The following is a 24237-nucleotide window of genomic DNA, read 5'->3' as shown; positions in this document are numbered from 1 at the left end:
AACTGCGTAGGGTATTCGATCGAGTAACCCTTACTCGATCGATTAGCCCTGGTAATTTATTATGCGTGCTTCTGATCTTCACCTACTCGATCGAGTAGGCTGTATTTGATCTAGTAACCCCTGTTTTCGTCATATGCTTATCTTTTGACCTCGTCCCATATCATATTTATTTCAAAGATGTTCTTTTGCTTCTTTATGCATTGTTTTACATATGTGTCGGTCCTGATGCGTAAGTTACCAGATCTTATGATGTAAGGAGTAGCACCTTATGATGGGTATGAGTTTGATGGGGAGGACATGGATTATATGAGATTTTGATGGATAGTGGAAAGTGGAAGGGAAGATTGACGAGTTTATTGAGGCAATGAGCACATTTGGTGAGGTATGGTGAGTGATATGGTCGTGGGTTTAAGTAGATTAGTGATAATCGTTCATGGTTAGAGAGGTAGGTAAGTCCGAGGAATGTGAGAATGAAAAGATTGAAAGGAAAGGATGTGAATAGTGGGAACTTGGGATGTGTAAGGATTTATGGAGGGCGATGGTTAGGATTATGTTGGTTAAGGATGTAACACCCCCATTTATCCAAGAGCTTGTACTAGAACTTCCCGGATAATTGAGAGTGTTATCATCCCGGAAAAACCGAGGTAGTAGATAATCAAAGTGAATGAAACACAGTATTTATTTAAATTATAAAATTTGTTACAACATAAATTCTCAAAGTATTAAAACAGCGAAAGTAAAATACATCTGAAGACTTCTAAATAAGTGATCTATTTCTAGGTCGGTCTTTCCAAGTCCTCACGTCATCCCATGCTCTTATCTGTCTCATTGGTTACCTACCAATTCTGCTCCCCATTACGGATCATCATAGGTGTCAAACGAATACACGGTCAACCTCACGGTTGAGTAGGATAAATAATCAACAATTAACAAATATGCAAAATATATGAGTATGAAATTGCCATGGCCTTCTACTGAGAAAATCACCCGAAACACCCACCCGCCAATCCCTGGCCGGGTACACCTCGATCATTATCGAGAAACCAGCTTAACAGCTGAGGTTATCTGGAGACAAGTCTGCAGAACCAGCCCGGGCCTTTAAATCACAATCACAGATATCCAACCGATATCCAACTGATATCCAACCTAAAATACATATGCCATGCACATGAATGCATCATCATATCATAACTTAAATCATATACCAAACCGATTACAAGTGTATAAACCATGCTTATGAATGTAATAACAATTTACAACTCAAACATGCCATAGTTCATATAATAATGCACCCAACAACATGTGGACAGCGGGGGGCCCACGGGTGCGCTTGGGAGGAAGAGAACAAGCGTTTGCATTTTTGTTGGAGTCGCCACCAATTTTTATGGGAAATTGGAACCGTTCAAATACCTCGTGTCATGTCAAGACACAAAGTAGAGACATGAACACCAAGCAATCGTTACCCTTAGCATTCTATGTCTAGAATGACTCTCGTGGATGCCAATGAACACGGATGTTCACAGAGATCTGGAGTAAGGGGTGAGGGTACGTATTAGGAAGGTCTTTTGATCGAACACCTAATCCCGCCCGCCTCGATAGCGGCCTCTACTAATGATTAGGGAAATTATCTATACTCGATATATCGTCGATTATATGCATGCAATGCAACATCCAAGTTTTAATCCTAGCATGTGAGAATTAGGCTAAGTCGGTTGACACGTAATTTAATCATACAATTGGGTCAAAGTAGGGATTTATGCTCAATTACATGTGAAAACATACAAATGATGCAAGAAATATGATAAATACAATAAAATTACAATAATGAAAATTACAATAATTACAATGGATTAGGCGATTTATGTCGAAAATACCTTTAAAACGGATAATTTGAAAAAAAACGAATAAAGAATAAATTAACGAACAAGTCAGAAGGTGATAATAAGGATAATAGTTAATTATACGTAAGCTAAGTAAACGAGGTCAGGCAACAACGGAGTTCAGAGACAGAAATCATCCTGGAACAGGCGCAACAGGACTGCGCCCTCTGGAAGAGGCGCAGCAGTTGATGCGTCTGTTCCAAGGGTGAGTTCTGGCTGTGAAGCCGGAACTGCAAATCATTAATATTAATTGGTGAATTTAATGATCGATTAATATATTTACTCGGATGGAAGTGATTAATACATTATTTGCATATGATTAACGGTCATAAAAGCAATAAACATGGATGAGACGGAATATTATTAATTATTTACATGGAAGAATGATTGATTAGTGACATGGGTGAATGAAATAAACTAAACATAATGAATTAATGACAAATTAATGATGAACATGCGATGAATATGACAATAAACAGACGGAAATATGTCAAAGGTCGAATCCCAGAAACCCGATATGAACAAATTGAATCCCTACAACCCGGATTGAATTTAATGACGAAAACCCGCAAATATGAGATTATAAGGGATTTAAGTCGAATTTATGATGGATAAAACATGTTAATGACGATAATTAATATACAGGTGAAATAATAAGCTATTATGTCAAAGAATTAACGAGAAACAAACGAAACAAATAAAAAGACGAACGAATTACAGAGGACGAAGGAAGAAGAAAGGAAGCAGGAACTGCGGCAGCCTCACGAAGAGGTGCAGCTGGAACTGCGCTCCTTCGAAGAGGCGCAGCAGTTGCTGCGTTCTTTCTCGACGGTTTGTCTTCTGGAAATCCGCAAAAAGAGGTTTTAAAGCACGGTTTTAGAAATCGGTTTTAAGGAGGTATTTTCGACATAAACCTTACAATAGTGGTACAAAAAGATAAATAACAATAAATAAAAAGAGAGAATTACACCCTCAGACTTACATGTTTGACGAAACGAGAAGGACTAAGTTATCGATTAGCGATGCTCGACTCGAACTATAATGCAAATACGAAAGTGCCCTCGTAAGAGGAAAACAATTAAGTTAATTAAGTTGATTGATGTGGAGTTGGTCAAATTGGTCGGTCATGCAAACGAGGCTGGTACTCAGAAGGATCTGAGCTTACGTGGTCGAATGTTCAAGCATGTAGACGCCAAAAAGTAAGAACAAAGGTCTAGAATGCAAAGGGAGAAGAGAAGGGCGGACACTCGCGTGAGAAATATGAGGAGCGAAGGCTCCTATTTATACTAATCACGTGAAGGAATTAGGGTTCCGGAGAGTCTTTGGAAGTGAATCTCGGAAAGATATGAAAAAGATACGAAAAATACGCAGAAAAGGACTAGGGAAGAGGCGCAGCAGTAACTGCGTCTCTTGGAAGAGGCGCAGCACTTGCTGCGTCTGTTCCCAAGAGGTTTCCTCCTGCGGAAGAAAGATTTCCGTGTTTGAGTTATAGAAGGACGGAATAATTTGGTTTTCCTTAATATCTTATGTGAATATTACGGGAAATTGTTTACCAAAGGATAAAGATTGTGAAATATGGAATAGAAATATCCGGAACATTCCAGAACATTCTGACTCGGGATTTAATGGTTATCAGAAAATGAAGACGGTTTTAGGCCCGGACACCAAATGTACTCTAATTACTGTCAAAACGACCGTATCGGCACGTAGATGACAACTAAGAGGTAGACATTAGTATTTGAGCAATCACTTGATGATAAACTACGAACTGTCATAAATCGTTCCGCGTAGCAAACATGCGGCCCAATCATCACCGGGTGGTTTGCGAGAGGTGCAGAAATGAGGTATCTATAGAGCCCCCACTTTGACTGAGGCTTGGACAAGGCGAAAGTCAAAGTATAGCCATCAGGTCAATCGAAGATTACAACCTGACGACTATGGCGATGCGAGGCGGCTCAAGGGGTCTGAGCCAAGGACCTGTCGTCGGGAACATTTTAGAGTCTGTCGACTATCGGGGAGGGTCGTTTAAAGTCCATTAGACTATGTAAGGAGGCTCGCCAGCCATAAGAAGAGACCATACCTGAGACTTCCGGATGAAACGGGACTGAAGGTGCTTTGGCGAAACTCTTGGGCATGAAGATAACTTGGTGTCTGAAGATATGACGGCTTATCCTAAAAAGGGGTATCTGAAGGATTAAAAGGAAACGATGATTCTGAGGAAAGACGGCAGGACACAGTCGGGAACTGCTGGGAGAAATCTGTTCGTGTTCAGCTTCGAACAAACTTCGGAAGAAATAGGGGTTGATGTTGATCTCCATGTCTCGAGAGGGAAAGTCTATCCGCTTACTCTCGTTGGGGAACATAATCGGGAACTAATCTCCATGTCTCGAGAGGGAAAGTCTATCCGCTTACTCTCGTTGGGGAAATATAATGAAGGCGTGTCGAAACACCTGTGAAGGAATATCTGCTCGTTGTGACAAGTAAGGGTCTTGGAAGCAATAAATAACGTGTAATAGTCTGCTGCTGGCTTAAAAATACGGGCCGGAACGAAAGATAATCGTCAAACGGACCAAAAGGATAAAATAGCATCGGGGAAGAGGCGCACCAAAGATGGGCCCACAAATAACGAACTCATAACGAATTCTTGAAAACTCGTATGGAGGGAACATAAGGAAGAGGCGCAGCAAGAGCTGCGTCTCTTGGAATAGGCGCAGCGCCTGCTGCGTCTGTTCCCAAGGGTGTATTTTCTGCGTAAAAACGCGATAAACAGAGGGTTTATTTCATTTGTTTCGAAACACAAATCACACAATACTCTCTCAAATCTTAACCATTTCCGCCAAGGTTTGATCCAAAATCTTGCATTAATCATGACTAATCGAGGTATGTGTCTCATTCTTGCATTAATCTTTTGTATTTGTTCAATTTTGGATCGAAAAAATTAGGGTTTATGACCCAATTAATCGAAAATTTGGGGCTTTTCCCCCAAATACATTTGCCTTGTCAAATTGGTATTAGAAATGGATAATTGGTAGTATAAGGAACATAACAATGTATTTGTTTCGAATTTTCATTGAGTTTTGAGCATTTGAGTGATTTTGAGACGGTTTCACAGCTAAACCGTAAATTGCTTCGAAAATAGCCTTAGGATTGCCCATTTGCGATGAAACTTGATATTTGGGATCCTTGGATGATGAGTAAAATTCCTACCATCCCGTCTTTAAAAGTAATATTAATAATATTCATTATTAATAATTATCCTATGATTATGAAAATTACGAATTAAGAAATACGAGTTGCGAATTAAATAGTTTATTATTGATAAATTATAAAATTACGACTTATTATATTGTAATTATAAATAACGAATTACGAAATAACGATATAATGATAAAACGATATAACAATATAACCACCTACCACCCGTCTCCCTTAAACAACCCAACCACCACCATTCCCATCCTCGACAGCTACCAACTCCACCGTGGCAGCCCCCTTGCACCAAGGTGGACCCCTCGTGACACCACCAACCCCGTTGACTCCAACCACCGTGCACAACCACCATGGTTCAAACCCTCTTAAACAAACACCCTCTCACAACCGAACCCCCTTCTAAACCCGACACCAACCACTACACTGAACGGTTTTTAGAAAATGAAGCGGTTTTTGACCTGGATTCCAAATAAACTCTAGTTACTGTCAAAACGACCGTATCGGTGCGTAGCTGATGACCATGAGGTTGACTTGAGTGTTGGAGCTATCACTTGTCGATGAACTTACGAAGTGTCATAAAATCGTTCCACGTATCAAAGTCCATTAGACTATCGAGGATGGTCGTTTAAAGTCCATTAGACTACGTAAGGAAACTCCCCAGCCATGAGAAGAAATTATACTTGGGGAATCTGCTTGTGTCGGTCCTCAAGCAAACTCTGTTTTTGAGAAGTACGTGGGCTATGAGCGGCAACGAACTCTCGCTGGGGAACATATCGATGAATCTGTCGGAGTCGAATCATACTTTTGGAACATATCTATGACTCTGCCGAGTCGAATCATAACTCTCGCTGGGGAACATATCGATGACTCTGTCGGGGTCGAATCATAACTCTCGCTGGGGAACATATCCATGACCCTGTTGGGGTCAAATCATAAATCTCGCTGGGGAACATATCGATGACTCTTTCGGGGTCGAATCATAACTCTCGCTGGGGAACATATCGATGACTGGTCGGTACCTCTTGGAGGTTTAGTTTTCGGTACTTGTTGTTAGGAGCACCTAGACCAAAACACAATTTATAACTCCACAAACAACTCTACAATTAGTAAAGAGGCAAGTAAAGGTCGGATCCCAAGGGATGGGAATTGAGATGAGATTTTCAATTGCAACTAGTGGTGTCTAGGGGTGTCACAATTTGGAGTTTTAAGTAGAAGATCACTAAACTAAATAGCAATAAAAGTAAACAAGCAAGATGATTAAAAAGGGATGTAAACAATTGATAAAAGGCACTAGGGTGTCATGGGGTCATAGGGGATTCATGGAAATTGATCATACAAACATATTCTCAAATTACAAGCAAGCAATTATTGTTGTGATGGATCGAGTTGGTTTATATCTTACAATCCTAGGAAAGTTTGGGTCCCGGAGCCAAATCGATTAGATTGTACAACACCTACAAGTCGACTTAATCTTCCCTACTCAACTATATCCATGGTCTAATGAGACTCGAGTTGGTTTATGTCTTACAAGTCTCATTGAAAAGATAGGTGATGGGTAAAAAATGCAAGGATTCATAGGCTCGCATTTCATCAAACATAACATGTGCATAAGTTGAGATCACAACAAGTAAGCAAATAAACTATGAAAACATATTAATTTAAGCATGAATCATCCCCCATGTTGGTTTCCCCTAATTACCCATTAACCCTAGCTAAGGAAACTACTCACTCATTATCATGTTGAACATGCTAGCAAGGTTGTCAATCATACCAACAAAGTAAAACATGATGAATAAATGAAGATGATTAACAATAATTAAAAAGCGATTAAGGGAATTATACCTACTAATGATTCCAATAATAAAGCAAAGAATAATAGAAGTACTTGATGATTGATTGGAAGGTTGTCAATCTCCCAATAATAATCCAAATAATCTTCAATTACCCAAAATGAAAGATGAACAAAAGAGAGATTAAGGAAATGAGATTTGTATTAAAAATTTATTAAATGTTTATTACAAGATTAAAGAGAGATTTGATTGATATAAACTACACTTGAGATTGCTAAGAAGAACATGATAACCTAATTAGACTAATGGGGTATTTATAGTGGGGATTAGGTACCTAAATTAGGGTTTACTAAGGGCTTAAATGACGATTAAGTCCTTGAGGAATCGCCGGTCTCAAGAGAGACTCCGGTCTTTGAAAAATATGCGCATCCTTCATTGAACAAGTAGAAGACGGATTAGCTGTCACACAATCCGAGCGTCCAGGGCACGGGACTGGCGGATTGTGGGTCTTTTGGACGGGCGGATTGTTGGGGTGGACGGGCGGATTGTGGTGGTTCTGGACGGGCGTCCAGCTGAGGAAGACGCTCGGATTGCTTGTGGTGGACGGGCGGATTGTGGGCAATCCGCTCAGATTCTCTGTCAGCTTCTTCCTTTCTTCCTTTCTCTTCATAAAATTCTTGGCGATTTCCTCGGGGATGCAAGGATCTTTTCTCATCATTGCCCATCTACTATAGTATGTACAAAGGCCTTCTAGTCTTATCTTCTCTTTGATGTTTGGTCATTGAATTCAATTAATTTAGCTCCATTTTGCCATGAAAATGCAAGGTTTGCACACCTTTCCTACCAAGGGATCAAAACCTCAAAGAATATGCAAAACAAAGGACTAAAGACAATAAATGACCCAAATATGCACTAAAAAGCATGGGAACAAGGCTAATTCGGGGACTAAATATGCTCAAATTATGGTCACATCAAATATCCCCAAAGTGAACCTTTGCTCGTCCCGAGTAAAGAGGTGACAAAGACTAGGACCGTTATTTAAACTAACCTAATAGCATAGCCGATATGAGACAATTAGCGGGTCTCACTCCGCCCCTTCAACTCACAACAAGACAACCATGAGGTAGGATGCCTTCTTGCAAGGCAAGGTGGGTCTTGCCAAAATGGCGACACATCCAAACATTAAAGCTCACAAAATCAAGTAATGGATGCATCTACAAAAGAATAGCCACTTTCCTCATCTAAGTGGCGGAAATTATCTAAAGGGGAACAATTCAAGGGTACATACTCCTTCAAAGATGCAATTTCTTCAAACTACTAAGCCTAGAAGGATACCAATAAATCACCTCCAAGTTGTGTCAAGCTAGGGTACCTTTGTCCTCAATTGTTAAATGCTTTTGTCAAGAATAGACTCCCTATGGTGTTAGAAACACTGGAGGATCGCGGAATTCCCCTTCTTGCCTAGACAAGAAGAAGGGTCGTCCCCTCTCTACCATGCACAAAAATGGATACGATGGATAAAGGGATCGATAGTATTTGAGTTTCATTTTGGGAGTTTGCTTTTGTTGTTTGTTTCCCCCCCCCAATTTCTTGTGGCATATAACATTTGAGAACACTTTCTTTTGCCATTTCTTTTGATGTTTGGCATTTCAATACTGATAACTTTTCAACTTTTTTCATTTCTTTTTGAACATTCTCAAAGTCACCCCATATGTAGTGAGGGTGCCTTATATTTGAAGCTTTAGGAGTCAATTTTTTCTCCTCTTTTCATTTGATGCATTTTGCAAACTTTCTTTCACTTTTCATTTCATTGAACTCAAATTTGAACAATTTCTTTTTGTGCCCATTCCCTTTGATGATAAAAATGTGGTAGAACATGGATGATGGATGCATGGTTTCAAGGGTCACCTTGGAATAAACGGTAGCCAATGAGTTATCACACCACAAGGTACTCTTAACTAGGCCTTAATCCATGGGTCAAAGGATACTAGCATGACACGTCCTAGGGTATTTTACAAGTATTCTAACAAACAAAGTCTTAAGAAGAAAGAGCATCTACTAGGGCCTATATACACTTGTCAAGCTTCCCAAGTAGACGGTTTCGCAAAATTTTCTAACATGCAACTACATGCCATGATGCAACTAACATTTATACATCCTAATGCATATGATTATACCAACTAATATGCCAAATAATCTAAATGCAAGTCCTAAATTCACATTGTTATACCACATCAATCAAAATAAAGCCACATAGTCATTAACATAGAGAGGAAAAAGGAGATTGGAAAGATCATACCATGCGGTCTTCAATATCCTCATGTCTCGGATGTCGCGTAGTCGATCAATGTGAACAAGGATAGAACAAACACAATATATACAACAATATATACAAGTATACACTACAAAGGAAATGAACTTGTTTTTGGATTTTCAAATTTTTCAATTTTTCAATATTTTTGATTTTTTTTTGATTTTTTGAATAAAAGTTGAGTTAGAATTTCCCATCCCCACACTAATATGGGCATTGTCCTCAATGACCAAAATAATAGGAAATTATGCAAGTATGATGCATGAATTCTATACTAAATGCAAGCTATACTAATCTACACTACATGATGCATGGGTTTTTGTTTATGACGGAGAGCGTAATTTAGATTACCTCCCGTTGCGTATGCATGTACTTCCCCAAACCGAGATAGACATTATTTATAATGTCTTAAATGTTGGGGTAGTTCATACACACAAGATGCAATGCATGAAACTAAATGTTGTCATTTTGGATTTTTTAAACGGGAACAATAAAAGAAGAACACCTCAATGGGACCGAGGTGTTAGTCCTCATGTTGCTAGGACTCTCCAAACTATGATCAAGATAAAATAAATAAAACAAAGAAATAAGTAGACAAACCTCAAGAGGGTAGGAGCCTCCAAAGCTTGCTAGTCCTCCACCATAGTATCATTGTCATCATTTTCCTCCATAAAAGCGGACTCATCTCCACTCCCCTCTTTACTTCCTTGTTCACTTCCTTCATCATCTTCATTAGCCTCTTCTTCTTCATCTACCTCTTCATCAATGCCCTCATCATCAACAACCTCATCATCGACATTCTCATCTTCACCCGATCTTTCACCCCTAGATGTGCTTGGAAAGAAGACTTCCCTATCCGCCCAACTAGGAAAAGGACATGAAGGATCAAGTAGTCCTTGGCTAGCTAAATGAAGGAGGGGTGGATATTGGGCCAAGTATGCATCTACGCGATTATTGTAAGCTTGTTTATGCATCTCTTGCATAATTAGTCATGTAGTCATTGCCCACTTCAACATCTTTGGGTTTGAACTCTTGATATTTGGATGGATAGGGTGGTGTGACAATGGAGGAGGAGGGCTCTTCCATCTCGCCCCTTTGTTGACGGACTCGGCGCCGTTTGAGAGTGGAAGTAGGTAGTTTGTTTGATGAGCACTCAAGCGGCATATCTTGGAAGGCAAGGTGAAAGATCTAGCATCATTGGTTAGCCACCCATAGTTGGTGTCAAGAGAGTTATGCTTGACCCACTTGTACTTGTGAATCATGGTGTCCATGTCAATGAGATGACCCCCTTTGATCGCCACATAGGTGTTATCCTTGTTGAAATTTGCGTCAAAGTGCTTGGCCAAGAGAGTAACTAGACCTCCATTTACGATAAAAGCGGTGCCTTCCTTGCCACAATCAACATTGAGCCATCTTTCCACCAAAAGCCTTAGAGCATTATAAGGCTTAGTGAATTCCCTTCCGACATTTAAGGCCGACTCAAGTAGAACACAATCGAGCTTGGTAAAGTGGTTAGTGTCTTTTCTTGCAATTATAGTATTCCCGATGACCTTGTGTTACAATCTAATGCCCGGATGGTGGACTAATAGAGCACGACAAGCATGAAAGCTCACAAATTTCTTCCCGGAAATTGCTTCCCAAAGAGGAGCGGGGTCATATTTTTCGGGCATCTTATGATAATAAGGTGTATCACTAAGGCCTAATGCTTTACTCAAAACATCAAAGGTGATGCGCCTATTCACATTGGCAAGGCGAAACTCGATGTATGTTCTAGTCTCTACCTTAGTCACTTTCAATGAACTTAAGAATTCCAAGGTAAGGGAGGGGTATGTCAATTCTCTTGTAGTGAACAATTTTCCCAACCCCATGGCTTCAAAGAAGGCTTTTGTTTGTTCAAGGACACCCAATTTGTTCAAGGCATCTTCACATATGAATTTGGTGGGTAGAATGGCTTTCTTAGCATACTTGGCAAATGTATCCCTATGGGAGTTAGAAATGAAAATTACCTCCGGATAGTTGGGTAATTGAGCGATTTCCGGAGTTGTTGATGTTGTTGCTTCCAAGGGAGGATCTTGTTGTTGTTGAACTTCCAAGTTTGCACTAGCAACCACCATAGCCATTGAAGCTTTCTTTGCTTGAAGGCATTGTTGCCTTTTTGAGGGTGCCTTTGCCTTGAGGGCCTTTGTTGCTCCTTTTGTTCTTGCCATTGATGATTATATCAAGAAAAGATTGAAAATCTTCAATTTCCAATTATACCCAAATCGATTTTAAGATGAAAGAATTTGCCTTTGTATTTCAAAAATAGACTCAAAGGTTGAAGATTTTGGTACTTGGATTGATTATTATTGTAAAAGGAGTGATTAATTGTTGTTGGAAGGAAGTTAGGATTTGATTTTGTTGAATTTGGTTGAGGAAATTTTGTTTTTGGTGATGGAGAAGATGAGGGTTTTGGGGTTTTTGGGTAGTGTTTGAATGTTTGAATGAATGAATGAATGTGGGAAGGAGTATTTAAAACACCCGAAATTTTCAAAACTGCAGGCGGAAGACGAGCGGATTCATGTTGGGACGCTCGGATTCTGCTCAATTTGGCTTCAGGAAACCTCGCCTAAAGACGAGCGTCTTTCAGTGAAGACGAGCGGATTCTGTTACAGCGAATTTTCTTAATCTGCACTGGCAAAAGACGAGCGTCTTTTTGCAAAGACGAGCGGATTCTTTTAGACGAGCGTCTTCTCAGCTGGGACGCTCGGATTCTCTAACAGACCAAAATTTTCAATTTTGCAGCTCATTTGGACGGACGGATTCTTCCACAGACGCTCGGATTCCCATAAGATGAGCGGATTACCCATAAGGACGCTCGTATTCCACCTGGTCTACCCGGATTCAGTTCCATCCGTGCACTTGCATATCCCGTGTCATTTTCATTCTTCAAATCCCGTGTTCTTGATTGTAAGGGCACTACGAAGGCATGAATAGCCTAGGCAATTGCTATCCCCACAGTAAGCTAAAGCACTACACATCAATAAAATCATTAGTCCCTCCCTCACTTCTCTCAAAAATGATAAATATCTTGATCAAGGCATAAAAATCCAAAAATGACAAAAATGCAATGTAAGAATTAAAATGTAAGTTAGGGAGTTAGAAATATTTATAAATTGTGGTTTGGAGAGGACTCCACCAAACTCTCATCCTTGGTGAGATGTCATGGGGGCATGTCCAAGGTGTTGTTGATGTTACTCAACACCTTGAAGAAGTAGTCAAAAGCTTGTTCATTGTCATGATAAAGATCCTCAATAGATCTTTGCACTTGTTGTCCTTCATGTTGGTCTTGATCGATAGCATTACCAATATAGGGATTGAAAATCTCTTCAAAATCATCGTCCCAAAGACCACAAACTTCATCTACTTGGTCACTAAAGATCTCTTGAGTTGATAGAGGCAACTCTTCTCCTTTCTTGTTTTGGCCAATGAGGCCATCCTCTTCACTTGTCATGGGTGAGCTTTTCAAGCTCTCTTTGTTACAATTCACTTGCTCTTTGAATGGAGCATCATCAACATTCTTTTTCCATTGGAATTCCGACTTCTTCCTCTCATCCTTCCGGCTATAATGATCAACCATAAAACATGGTTCATGCAAACGGGGAGCTCTCATGGTTTTGTCAAGATTGAAAGTTATGCTTTCATCTCCTACTTCTAGAGTGAGCTCTCCATGCTTCACATCTATCACCGCACCCGCGGTGTGCAAGAAAGGTCTACCTAGAATGATTGGAATATTGGAGTCTTCTTCCATGTCAACAATGACAAAGTCCACCGGGATGAAAAATTTCCCAACTCTTACGGGAACATCTTCCTATATCCCTAATGGTGTCTCCGTCGATCTATCGGCCATTTGGAGTGTGATATTGGTGCATTTAAGCTCTCCCATCCCTAACCTTTTACTCACCGAGTACGGCATAACACTCACACTATCCCCTAGATCACATAGGGCTTTGTTGATCGTGGTGTCGCCAATGGTACACGGTATTGAGAAGCTTCCCGGATCTTTAAGTTTTGGGGGTGAACTCCCTTGAATTATTGCACTACTCACCTTAGTGAAGGCGATAGTCTCAAGCTTCCGGATCGACTTCTTCTTCGTAAGGATGTCTTTCATGTACTTTGCATAGGCCGGCACGTGATTGATTAATTCCGTGAAAGGAATCGAGACTTCCAAATTCTTCACAATCTCCTTAAATTTTCCAAGTTGGTCATCAAATTTGGGCTTAGCTTGACGACTTGGAAAAGGAAGTCTAATCACAATGGGTTCCTTCTCCTTAGCCTTGTCTTCACTTTTCTTTGAAACTTCTTCTTTTGATGGTTCTCCATCCTTGGAGTTTTGCACAACTTCTTCTTTGTCACTAGCTTCCACCACTTCATCCTCAACTTGCTTCTCCGGTGCTTCATATCTCGTACCACTCCTCAAGTAAATGTCACTAACCGTTTCATGTCTCGGGGGATTACTTTGAGGTGGTAATTGCCCCTTTTGTCTTTGTGAGCTTGAAGATGCTAGTTGAGTCAATTGGGTTTCCAACATTTTGGTGTGGGCTAGGATGTTGTTGATGGTGATTTCCTTTGCTTGACTATCCTTTTGCTTTTGAGTGAAAAACTCTAGTTGATTTTTTTTGCATTTGGAGGACCGCTTTTTGAACATCAAAACCTTGGTCATTTTGTTGATTGTATGGAGTTTGATTTTGGTAACCTTGGTTTTGGTTGTAAAAGGGTCTTTGATTTTGGTTTCTCATGGGAGGTGGGGTGTATGTTGGTTGAGGGTTTTGAACATTTTAGCTTTTGTATGAGAGATTTGGGTGGAATTTTGTGTTTTCATTGTAATAATTTGAATAAGGGGTACCACTCTTGTATGCTTGAAAATCATTCACTTGTTCATTTGTTCCCCTACATTCACTTTGGTCATGTCCCAAAGTTCCACAATTCTCACATATCCCACTTGGGATTGATGAAGATGCCGTCATGGCATTAACATGTTGCTTTGGCGATTTTGAGGCTTCTTCAAGTCTAGCCATAGCTTTTTCGAACTTCAAATTGATGGTATCAATGTGAGCACTAAGTTGAGCACCCAATTGAGTAATGGAGCCCACTTCATGCTTTCCTCCTCTAGTAGCCTTGCGAGGTCTACTATATTGTGAATTATGGACCGCCATTTCCTCAATCTTGTTCTAAGTTTGATTGTCATCAACTTCGGTGAACATACCATTTGATCCCATGTTTAGAATGTTTCTTGAGTCTTCATAAAGACCGTTCCAAAATTGTTGTACCAAGAACCACTCGCTAAGTCCATGATGAGGACATGAGCGACAAATTCCCTTGAATCGCTCCCAAGCTTCATACAAGGATTCTTCATCTCTTTGCTTAAAGCCTGTAATTTGAGCTCTTAGCATGTTAGTCTTTTCCGGTGGGTAGAACTTTTTGTAGAAAGCTAGAGCCAATTTCTTCCAAGAGTCAATTCCGAGAGTAGCCTTATCAAGGCTTTCAACCATTGTTTTGCGGTGCCAATTAAAGAAAAAGGAAATAAGACCCATCGAATTTGGTCTTGAGTTACACCAGTTTGAGAAATCGCATCACAATAGTCACAAAAAGTCTCCATGTGAGAGTGAGGGTCTTCACTAGGCATCCCCCCAAATTGGCTTCTTTCGACTAATTGGATAAATGCGGATTTATCAATGAAATTTCCGGTTAAATGTTGTGGCGTGGGAGTACCATTGGGTAGGTTCTCCTCGGTTGGTACGGAATGTGATGAAAATTTAGGCATTGTGGGTTGATTTTGTGTTGGATTTTGTGTTGGGTTCTCCTCACCTTCTCTTGCAAAAGGTTTGATGAACTCAATAGTGTTTGGTTGAATATCTACAACCTCACCAATACCTCTCAAAGTTCGCCTAGCAAGTCTTCTATTGTTTGTCAAAGTCATTTCAATTTCGAGATCAAAGGGTAACAAGTTACCTTGTGATCTTCTAGACATGCAAAATATCAAACAACTCGAAAATAATTAGAACAAACCTTGAGGAGTTTTACTTCCCCAAGGCAAAGAAAGACACAACTAATAACAATTTAAGAAAATCTAAATCAAGTTAACACCGTCCCCGGTAACGGCGCCATTTTTGGTCGGTACCTCTTGGAGGTTTAGTTTTCGGTACTTGTCGTTAGGAGCACCTAGACCAAAACACAATTTATAACTCCACAAACAACTCTACAATTAGTAAAGAGGCAAGTAAATGTCGGATCCCAAGGGACGGCAATTGATATGAGATTTTCAATTGCAACTAGTGGTGTCTAGGGGTGTCACAATTTGGGGTTTGAAGTAGAAGATCACTAAACTAAATAGCAATAAAAGTAAACAAGCAAGATGATTAAAAAGGGATGTAAACAATTGATAAAAGGCACTAGGGTGTCATGGGGTCATAGGGGATTCATGGGAATTGATCATACAAACATATTCTCAAATTATAAGCAAGCAATTATTGTTGTGATGGATCGAGTTGGTTTATATCTTACAATCCTAGGAAAGTTTGGGTCCCGGAGCCAAATCGATTAGATTGTAAAACACCTACAAGTCAACTTAATCTTCCCTACTCAACTCTATGCATGGTCTAATGAGACTCGAGTTGGTTTATGTCATACAAGTCTCATTGAAAAGATAGGTGAAGGGTAAAAAATGCAAGGATTCATAGGCTCGCATTTCATCAAACATAACATGTGCATAAGTTGAGATCACAACAAGCAAGCAAATACACTATGAAAACATATTAATTTAAGCATGAATCATCCCCCATGTTGGTTTCCCCTAATTACCCATTAACCCTAGCTAAGGAAACTACTAACTCATTATCATGTTGAACATGCTAGCAAGGTTGTCAATCATACCAACAAATTAAAACATGATGAATAAATGAAGATGATTAACAATAATTAATAAGGGATTAAGAGAATTATACCTACTAATGATTCCAATAATAAAGCAAAGAATAATAGAAGTACTTGATGATTGATTTGAAGGTTGTCAATCTCCCAATAATAACCCAAATAATCTTCAATTACCCAAAATGAAAGATTAATAATAGAGAGATTAAGGAAATGAGATTTGTATTAAAACTTGATTAAATGTTGATTACAATATTAAAGAGAGATTTGATTGATATAAACTACACTAGAGATTGCTAAGAAGAACATGATAACCTAATTAGACTAATGCGGTATTTATAGTGGGGATTAGGTACATAAATTAGGGTTTACTAAGGGCTTAAATGACGATTAAGTCCTTGAGGAATCGCCGGTCTCAAGAGAGACTCCGGTCTCCTTTTCGCCGGTCTTTGAAAAATATGCGCATCCTTCATTGAACAAGTAGAAGACGGATTAGCTGTCACACAATCCGAGCGTCCAGGGCACGGGACGGGCGGATTATGGGTCTTTTGGACGAGCGGATTGTTGGGGTGGACGGGCGGATTGTGGTGGTTCTGGGCGGGCGTCCATCTGAGGAAGACGCTCGGATTGCTTGTGCTGGACGGGCGGATTATGGGCAATCCGCTCGGATTCTCTGTCAGCTTTTTCCTTTCTTCTTTTCTTCCTTTCTCTTCATAAAATTCTTGGGGATTTCCTCGGGGATGCAAGGATCTTTTCTCATCATTTCCCATCTACTATAGTATGTACAAAGGCCTTCTAGTCTTGTCTTCTCTTTGATGCTTGGTCATTGAATTCAATCAATTTAGCTCCATTTTGCCATGAAAATGCAAGGTTTGCACACCTTTCCTACCAAGGGATCAAAACCTCAAAGAATATGCAAAACAAAGGACTAACGATAATAAATGACCCAAATATGCACTAAAAAGCATGGGAACAAGGCTAATTCGGGGACTAAATATGCTCAAATTATGGTCACATCAATGACTCTGTCGGGGTCGAATCATAACTCTCGTTGGGTAACATATCAATGACTCTGTCGGGGTCGAATCATAACTCTTGCTGGGGAACATATCGATGACTCTGTCGGGGTTGAATCATACGTTGGGTCGACAATGGCGTACCCTTGGCACCGCTGGGGAGAATAAAGGTATCAACAACGACACGTCCTTAGCATCGTTGAGGAAAAGGTGTCTAATCGACAACGACGCGCCCTTGGCACCGCTGAGGAAAATAAAGGTATCGACAACGACGCACCCTTGGCATCGCTGAGGAACACATCGATGATTAGGAACATCTTGATCACCATGGAAGAAACCTTGAGCATCACTATGAAGACTGCTAGGGAATATCTTGACCGCCGTTGGGAAGAATGAAGACTTGGGCGAATCCCCCACTTGGAGCGAGCTATGCTTCTTGACTATCTATATGGTTAGTAGCCACACAAGAATGCAATCTAATAGGCAAACAACACATAAACACATATGCACATAAGCAATCAGCACATAGACCTTAAATGAGGAAGCATAGAGGTTTTGCAAAAAAATTTTCTTTATAAAATTGTTTAAATAAAGGTGAAATTTGTTGCTTGTAATGCGTTATACACATTCAATGGGCTTTAGACGCATGACTTGAAACGACATCGACTCACTAGGATGCAAGACGACAGACTGACGTAACACTGACTTAGATTTGACGTGACACAGGGATGACATTGATTGACTTTGCTTAAGTATAAGCAACCCCTAGACAAGTGTGGGTGACAATGCGTATCAGTTCCGAAATTAGAAAAATTGCAATAATGATAACAGCATATAAAGGCAAGGCATGAGCCACGGATCATCTGTCTACTTGGACATCTTTTGACATCGTCTGCCGTAAAAGAGACCCCTTTTGAGGCACGACAACTTGGAGAATCGATCTAGACCTTGCAATTGTCCGGACCAAGCACTAGTTTGACTTAAAATAAGAGATGAGTAAAGGAAGGGTGGTATCTCGGAAGAGAAGCCCCCAGGATGAGAAGATGACTCTAGAATTTGGTAAAAAGGAGACTGGGTGACAAAAAAGAGCCCTCAGTAAAGAGGTATAAATGGAAATTATGGTTGGAAGGTTGATAATTGAAAGGGATGGTCATAAAATGGGTGTCGATAATTGAGGTTGAAATTTGATGGTTGGGATGGTTCTGTCCTTGAGGACTGCCTACGTATTCACGTGGAGTGAAATCAAACCAGATCGTAGTTCAGGTGTGTGCCTAAGCTATGCTGTTAAGGCCTTAAAGTGCATTGGTCACAAGGGTATATTCCTCTGGTGACTCGAAGAATCGATTTGAGATAACTCTCTCTGATCATAAACCAAAGAGGTATAATTAAGTTTGTAAAAATTTCCTTGTCGTGTGAGCACACCTAAAAGTGGACCGTAAGGATGATATTGGTATTTCCCGTTCTAGATAGCAAAGTATTTGAAGACTCCGTGCCTGGGTCAAGGTGAAACTGGATTGGATATTTTTAATGTGGAGCTTGGAAATAAGAGGCTTTGATGAATACATCTCTGGAGCTCGATTTTGTGGTGTTAAGGCTTTATGGGATTATGGCTTGTAATATGGCTTGAAAATGGAGTCTCTTGGCTTGATGTAGCCTGAGCACATAAAGGTAAGTTAAAATGACGTGGGTTCAAGTTTCCATGTCTTGGCCCTAAAGGATGGGTATATTTGACAAGCTTGAGTGGATTCTCAAAATTCCTAACTATCTCCCTGTAACGGCCTCGAGAAGGACTTAGGGTGTGTGATGTGTGAAAGGCTAAGTAAGGGTGCTAGCTGATCATCTTCATTGATGTCTTAATTCTATATAGAATTCAGCATTATTCCGTTCAGCATTTGATTTCATACTCGTTCTTGATTCAGACTCAGATTCTTGGTCTGGAATATATCTCGGCTTTTTGCTCAGATTCTTGATTCAAGTTTTCGAAGATAACTTTGACTTTGGATATCGACATTGCTAGATTGAGCCTTTGACTATTTTGTCTTGGATTACGGGCATAACCGCGACCTTGGATATTGACACCAGTTTCTCTTGATTGAGCCATTGTCTTTGATCATGACTCGTATCATCTTGGATTTGCTTGCATAACTTCAGCCTTGAGTCTTTGTCTTTGATCATGGCTTGTATCGTCTCGGATCTGCTTGCTACCATGGATTTGGGTCAGACTAGCACCTTTGGTGTGAAACGGGTTTGTCTTTAGTAACAGGTTGTTTATTGTGGGGAATGGGCTTGCCTTCCGTCATGGATCGTTAACAAGGGAGATGGTCTGGATTCGTCCTAGAATATCTTGAGATAGGCTCGTCCTAAACTGGGGTATAGGAAGGGCTTCTATTGCCAGACATGGAATAGGTCAGGAATGAACACAGAGTTTCAGGTCCTCTACAACTTAGAACGGAACATCGTTTAAGTGTACTCACATCGACTAACGTGTGTTGTTTGTTTTAAAAATGTCTCAAATCAAATCTTGTTATCACAGGAAAACGTAAAGAAAAAGAATAGGATAGAATATGTGGATTGAAAAGTGTACTTTTATTAAAATGAATATATTTACCATAGACTCGAGAAGACATGTGACTCGTGGGACAGCCCCCAGGTTATCACTAGGAATGGAAATGGACACAAAGAAAGATACTAGAACAATTATGGGAAAGAAAGCCTAAGACTCGGACGTAGACTTGGACTTTGACTCGATCCCAGATCTAGACTCCTAATCATCAGCCTTGCTTGAACATTTTCTCTTCCAGTAATTGGCTTTGGCATCTGACTTTGAGCATTCACCCATTTGAGCACCTCGTCCTCATTATTGGGAACACTGGAAGGATAACAGTCAAGAAGAGTTTCCTGATAAGTGGTATATCTATAAGGATTGCCTAAGCTCCCTTGTCGGTTTAAAGTTGAGAGGGACAGTTTCCCACTTTCAATCATATCCTGGATCGCATGCTTGAGCTTATAGCACATCTCAGTATTGTGTCCTTTGCCCCTGTGATACTGGCAATGGGCATTAATATTCCAAAACCTAGACTTCTTTTTTGGATCTGGTGTAGGACCGATAGGCTTCAACATCCGTTGCTCCATGAGTCTCTGAACAGCATTAGTGTATGTAATACCAATGTTGGTAAATTTTTTAGGAGGTGTATCCTTCTTATCGGAAACCTTTGTGAATGAGCTTAGAGAATTGTTAGGTTTATTTGACGAAGGCTCCATGAGGTTGCCTTTGTTGATTTTGATTCTTGGACGAGAAGAACAACAAATAGATTGCTCACTTGTTGCTTTAGGACTGTCAGGTTGAGGGTTTATCTGGATACTTTTCATCTTGAGAGGTTGGGAATCAAGATTCTTACCCATTTCAGCAAACTGGTTTTCCATATTGGAAAGCCGAGAGTTTAAGTTATCAATGGCTTCTTCTAACTTGGAAAATTTATTGTTGGAAGGCAATGAAAAGCATGAGCATTCCACTTTGAATATCGTCTTCCTCAAGCATGTTGATCTCTTCATCGTCACGAGGATTGAGGGATGATTCTTCATGATGTTTAGTGTTGTTAGACCCAAGAGGGTTGATCCTCTCGAATTGCTCGACAGAAAGTGGCACGGGAAGCTTGCCCTCTTCGATCATATTTTGGATGGTGTGTTTCACGAGAAAACACTCTGCAATATCATGGCCTCTACCTTGGTGATATAGGCAGTACTTGTTGCCCTTCCAGAGGTTCACCTGCCTCTCTAAAGGTGGATCCGGAGCCGGACCTATTGGATGTAGCTTACCTTGGGCAGAGAGTCTCTTCAAAGCCTTGGCATAAGACATGCCAAAATTAGAAAACACCCTTTGATGACTCCCAGGTTTCCTTTCTGTTGTTTTCGGCTTTCTAGGGCGACAATTATTGCAAGAGGTGAATTTTGGATGACCTAGGCTAGAGGTTTCTCCAGGTGGCGTGTTCTTTTCCACCATTCCATTCTCAAGGGTGATGACTCAAATACTCAAATTTTCCACTGTAGCTTGAACTCGTAGGACCATGGCATAAACGTCTTGGAGAGACACGGTGATTGTGGCTTGAGCTGATTCGTGACTTTGCTGACTGAAGGAACTTGCTGGATTCCTACTCGACAGAAATGACGCGCATTACAACTCGATTCGACATGGGATCACGCATACTAAGGCAATAAGCAACAAACACAGGAAGGGACAAGGAATCATGAGGATAAGACGACAAATCTAGACTTGACTCGTGAATTCGTGAAATTTCGTGAGCGACTTCTTGTCTTTGGATTCACGGTGCTTGACTTTAATTTAGACTCGAGTGTTGAGTTTGCCGGAGTGACCCTTATATGGTTGACCTTATTGACGGGATTGATGACATTTGTTGATTCTAAGTCGTGTGTTTTAAGATAGACTTGACTCGAGGTTCGGGTATGAGTGTCCCGAACGTGTCATTAGGAGAATTCGAGAGACGAATTTTGGAACGACTCGACGTGTTAGCCTCAAGTGTGTGACTCGAGGTGTGGAAATGTTTAGATCATGACTGAATTGGGGTAGGGGGTCCAAAATGACGGCGTGACACCTTAGGACTTAACTCGAATTTGAAAAGACCCAAAATGTAACGGAAGACGGGTTTATAACCTGACAGAGTTCCGACTAGGACATAATCAGTTTGAACTTTGACTCTAACTTAGCCCAATTGAATTTACATATTTACATTTACTTGGTTTGAAAATAATTTTTATTTAAAACGTTTTTTTTTTTTGGTTTTTTTTTCGGATTTTTGCACACTTATTCAAAAAGGACTCGACTCGTGAAGTGGGCGTATACCACCGTGTCAAGTGGGATTTTGAAAATGACAAATTTTGAAATGTTTGTCCTAGACAATTGTAGTGTAGTTGTAGGAATGCTGACTCGAAGTGGGTTTTGAAATGGGTTTGAGGTCCGAAGTTTGACTGGATATTTGGGCAGAGTTTCGGCTTTATTTTGCGCTATTTTAGGCCATTTCGAAAATTTACATTTTGAAAAGGATTTTATTTTACAAAATTTCGTCATGGTTTTGTTTACAAAATGGTGATCACGTATATGATACAAACATATATATGGGCAGTATAATGGTATGCTTAGTGCATTTAAAGGGTTTTGGCTTAAAAGGTGGGCTGCCATACCAAGCAATCAAACCCTGGTCTGTGGAGAGGTCCGTGCCAAACATGAGTAAGGTCGGTTCCTAGTCCATTTCCTCGAGTAGTGAAAGCTCTTGCTACAAACATGAGTATGTACCACGGTATGGTTGACGTCAATCGCTATCCATCTTTAGGCCCAGATAAGAATTTGGACCGTCCAGACGGGACGATTGGTCGAATAGGTTGGGTTAAGCCTAGGAAGGCCGAATAAAATGACCTAAGAAGGTCGAGTCATGAAAACCGACAACTGTCTCGTATAAACTATTCTCTAACCTTGTTCAAGTTTTAACCTGGGTAACACGTAAGTGTATCATCCCCAGCGGAGTCGCCAAACTGTGGACATGGGCCACCCGCGCCGCGCGCACCCGCGCGTTGGTCTCGAGGCGGCGGCACTTCTCCCACGGAACCTTGGGTTTGCCAAAGCATATCATGGGCCGTTACCGATTGGTGAGGCATTGAAACCGGTGAAAGGTTGAATAAGCCTGCATTTGTGGAGTCGCCACCAATTTATTATGGAAAAATTGGAAACCGTTCGAATACCTCGTGCCATGTCAAGACACAAAGTAATGACATGAACACTAAGAACTCGTTACCCTTAGCATTCTATGTCTAGAATGACTCTCGAAGATGCCAATGGACACGGATGTCTAGAGATAACTGGAGTAAGGGGTGAGGGTACATATTAGGAAGCTCTTTAATTCGAACACCTAATCCCGCCCGCCTCGATAGCGGCCTCTACTAATGATTAGGGAAATCGTTCATACTTGATATGTCGTCATTGTAATGCATGCAATGCAACAAACATAGATTAATCCTAGCATGTGAAATTAGACTATGTCGTTGAACACGTGAGTTTAACAAATAATTTAGTCAAAGTTGAAAGTTAGATTCAATTGCAGGTGAAAACCAAGTATATAAATCATACACAATAAAAATAAATACGATAAATAAATACAATAATTAAAATTACAAAAACTACAATGATTATTTGATCTACGTCAAAAGCACGCACAAAACGAGGTTTCGAAGAAGAAAGGAAAATAAAATTAGAAACAAAAGTACGAAAATACGTCATATTAGAGGTGATAATATGATTAATAGTTGATTTAATACGTAATTATGAGCTATGTCAGAGCGAGAAAGAGTTCAGGGACAGAAGCCAACCCAGAACAGGCGCAACATCTGCTACGTCCCTTGGAAGAGGCACAACACTTCCTGCCTCTATTCTTGAGCTGGGCTCAGTCTGCGAAGTCAGAACCGCGGATTGTTAATGTTCATTGGTAATTTTAAGGTCGATTATTGATATTAGACTCAAGTGGAAGTGATTTAATTAATTACATACATCTGAAACCGTCATAAAACAAATTAAGGATGAGAATTTACAGCGATTTATATGTTTATGACGAACTCGGATTTGATAAAGATCCAAACTTTGAACTTGAAAATGAAATTGAAATGAAATTAGATAAAGAAAATCATGTACAAAAGACGAATTCCAGAGAATCGATATGAACAAATATAGCCTTTAAAATCCGGGTTTGAATAAGATGACGAAAACCCGCAAATATTGAATTATAAGGGATTTAAGTCGAATTATACATTATGATTTGAAAAAGATTTATTAAGATATGATTATATACTGATACGAACAAAAGAAATGAAGAAAATAAGAGAAAGAGAAAATTTGCAGAAGGTCGAGGAAGAAGAAGAGCAGGAGCAGCGGCAGCCTCAAGAAGAGGCGCAGCAGATGCTGCGACCCTTCAAAGAGGCGCAGTTGCTGCTGCGTTTCTTCTCGACGCCAGACCTTTGCTGTTTTGTAAATACGGTTTTAAAGGAAGGTTTTTAAGACGGTTTTGAACGTGCTTTTGATATAGACTTTACATTAGTGATACAAAATAAAAGTACAATAAATA

At 40.2% G+C, this 24237-nt stretch overlaps 1 non-coding gene and 1 pseudogene across 1 annotated transcript; both read left to right on the top strand.

Annotated features, from left to right (window-relative positions):
• Window positions 1-24237, top strand: part of LOC141619876 (amidophosphoribosyltransferase, chloroplastic-like) — a 212834-nt pseudogene that overhangs the window by 40531 nt on the left and 148066 nt on the right.
• On the top strand, window positions 14514-14620 carry LOC141624483 (small nucleolar RNA R71). The gene has a single exon (XR_012534289.1). It is a non-coding gene; the product is annotated as a small nucleolar RNA R71 (small nucleolar RNA).

This window comes from Silene latifolia, chromosome X (assembly GCF_048544455.1).
Source record: "Silene latifolia isolate original U9 population chromosome X, ASM4854445v1, whole genome shotgun sequence".
NCBI lineage: Eukaryota > Viridiplantae > Streptophyta > Magnoliopsida > Caryophyllales > Caryophyllaceae > Silene > Silene latifolia.
The sequence above is the reverse complement of the archived record's forward strand: the minus strand, read 5'-3'. Positions and strand labels throughout refer to the sequence as shown.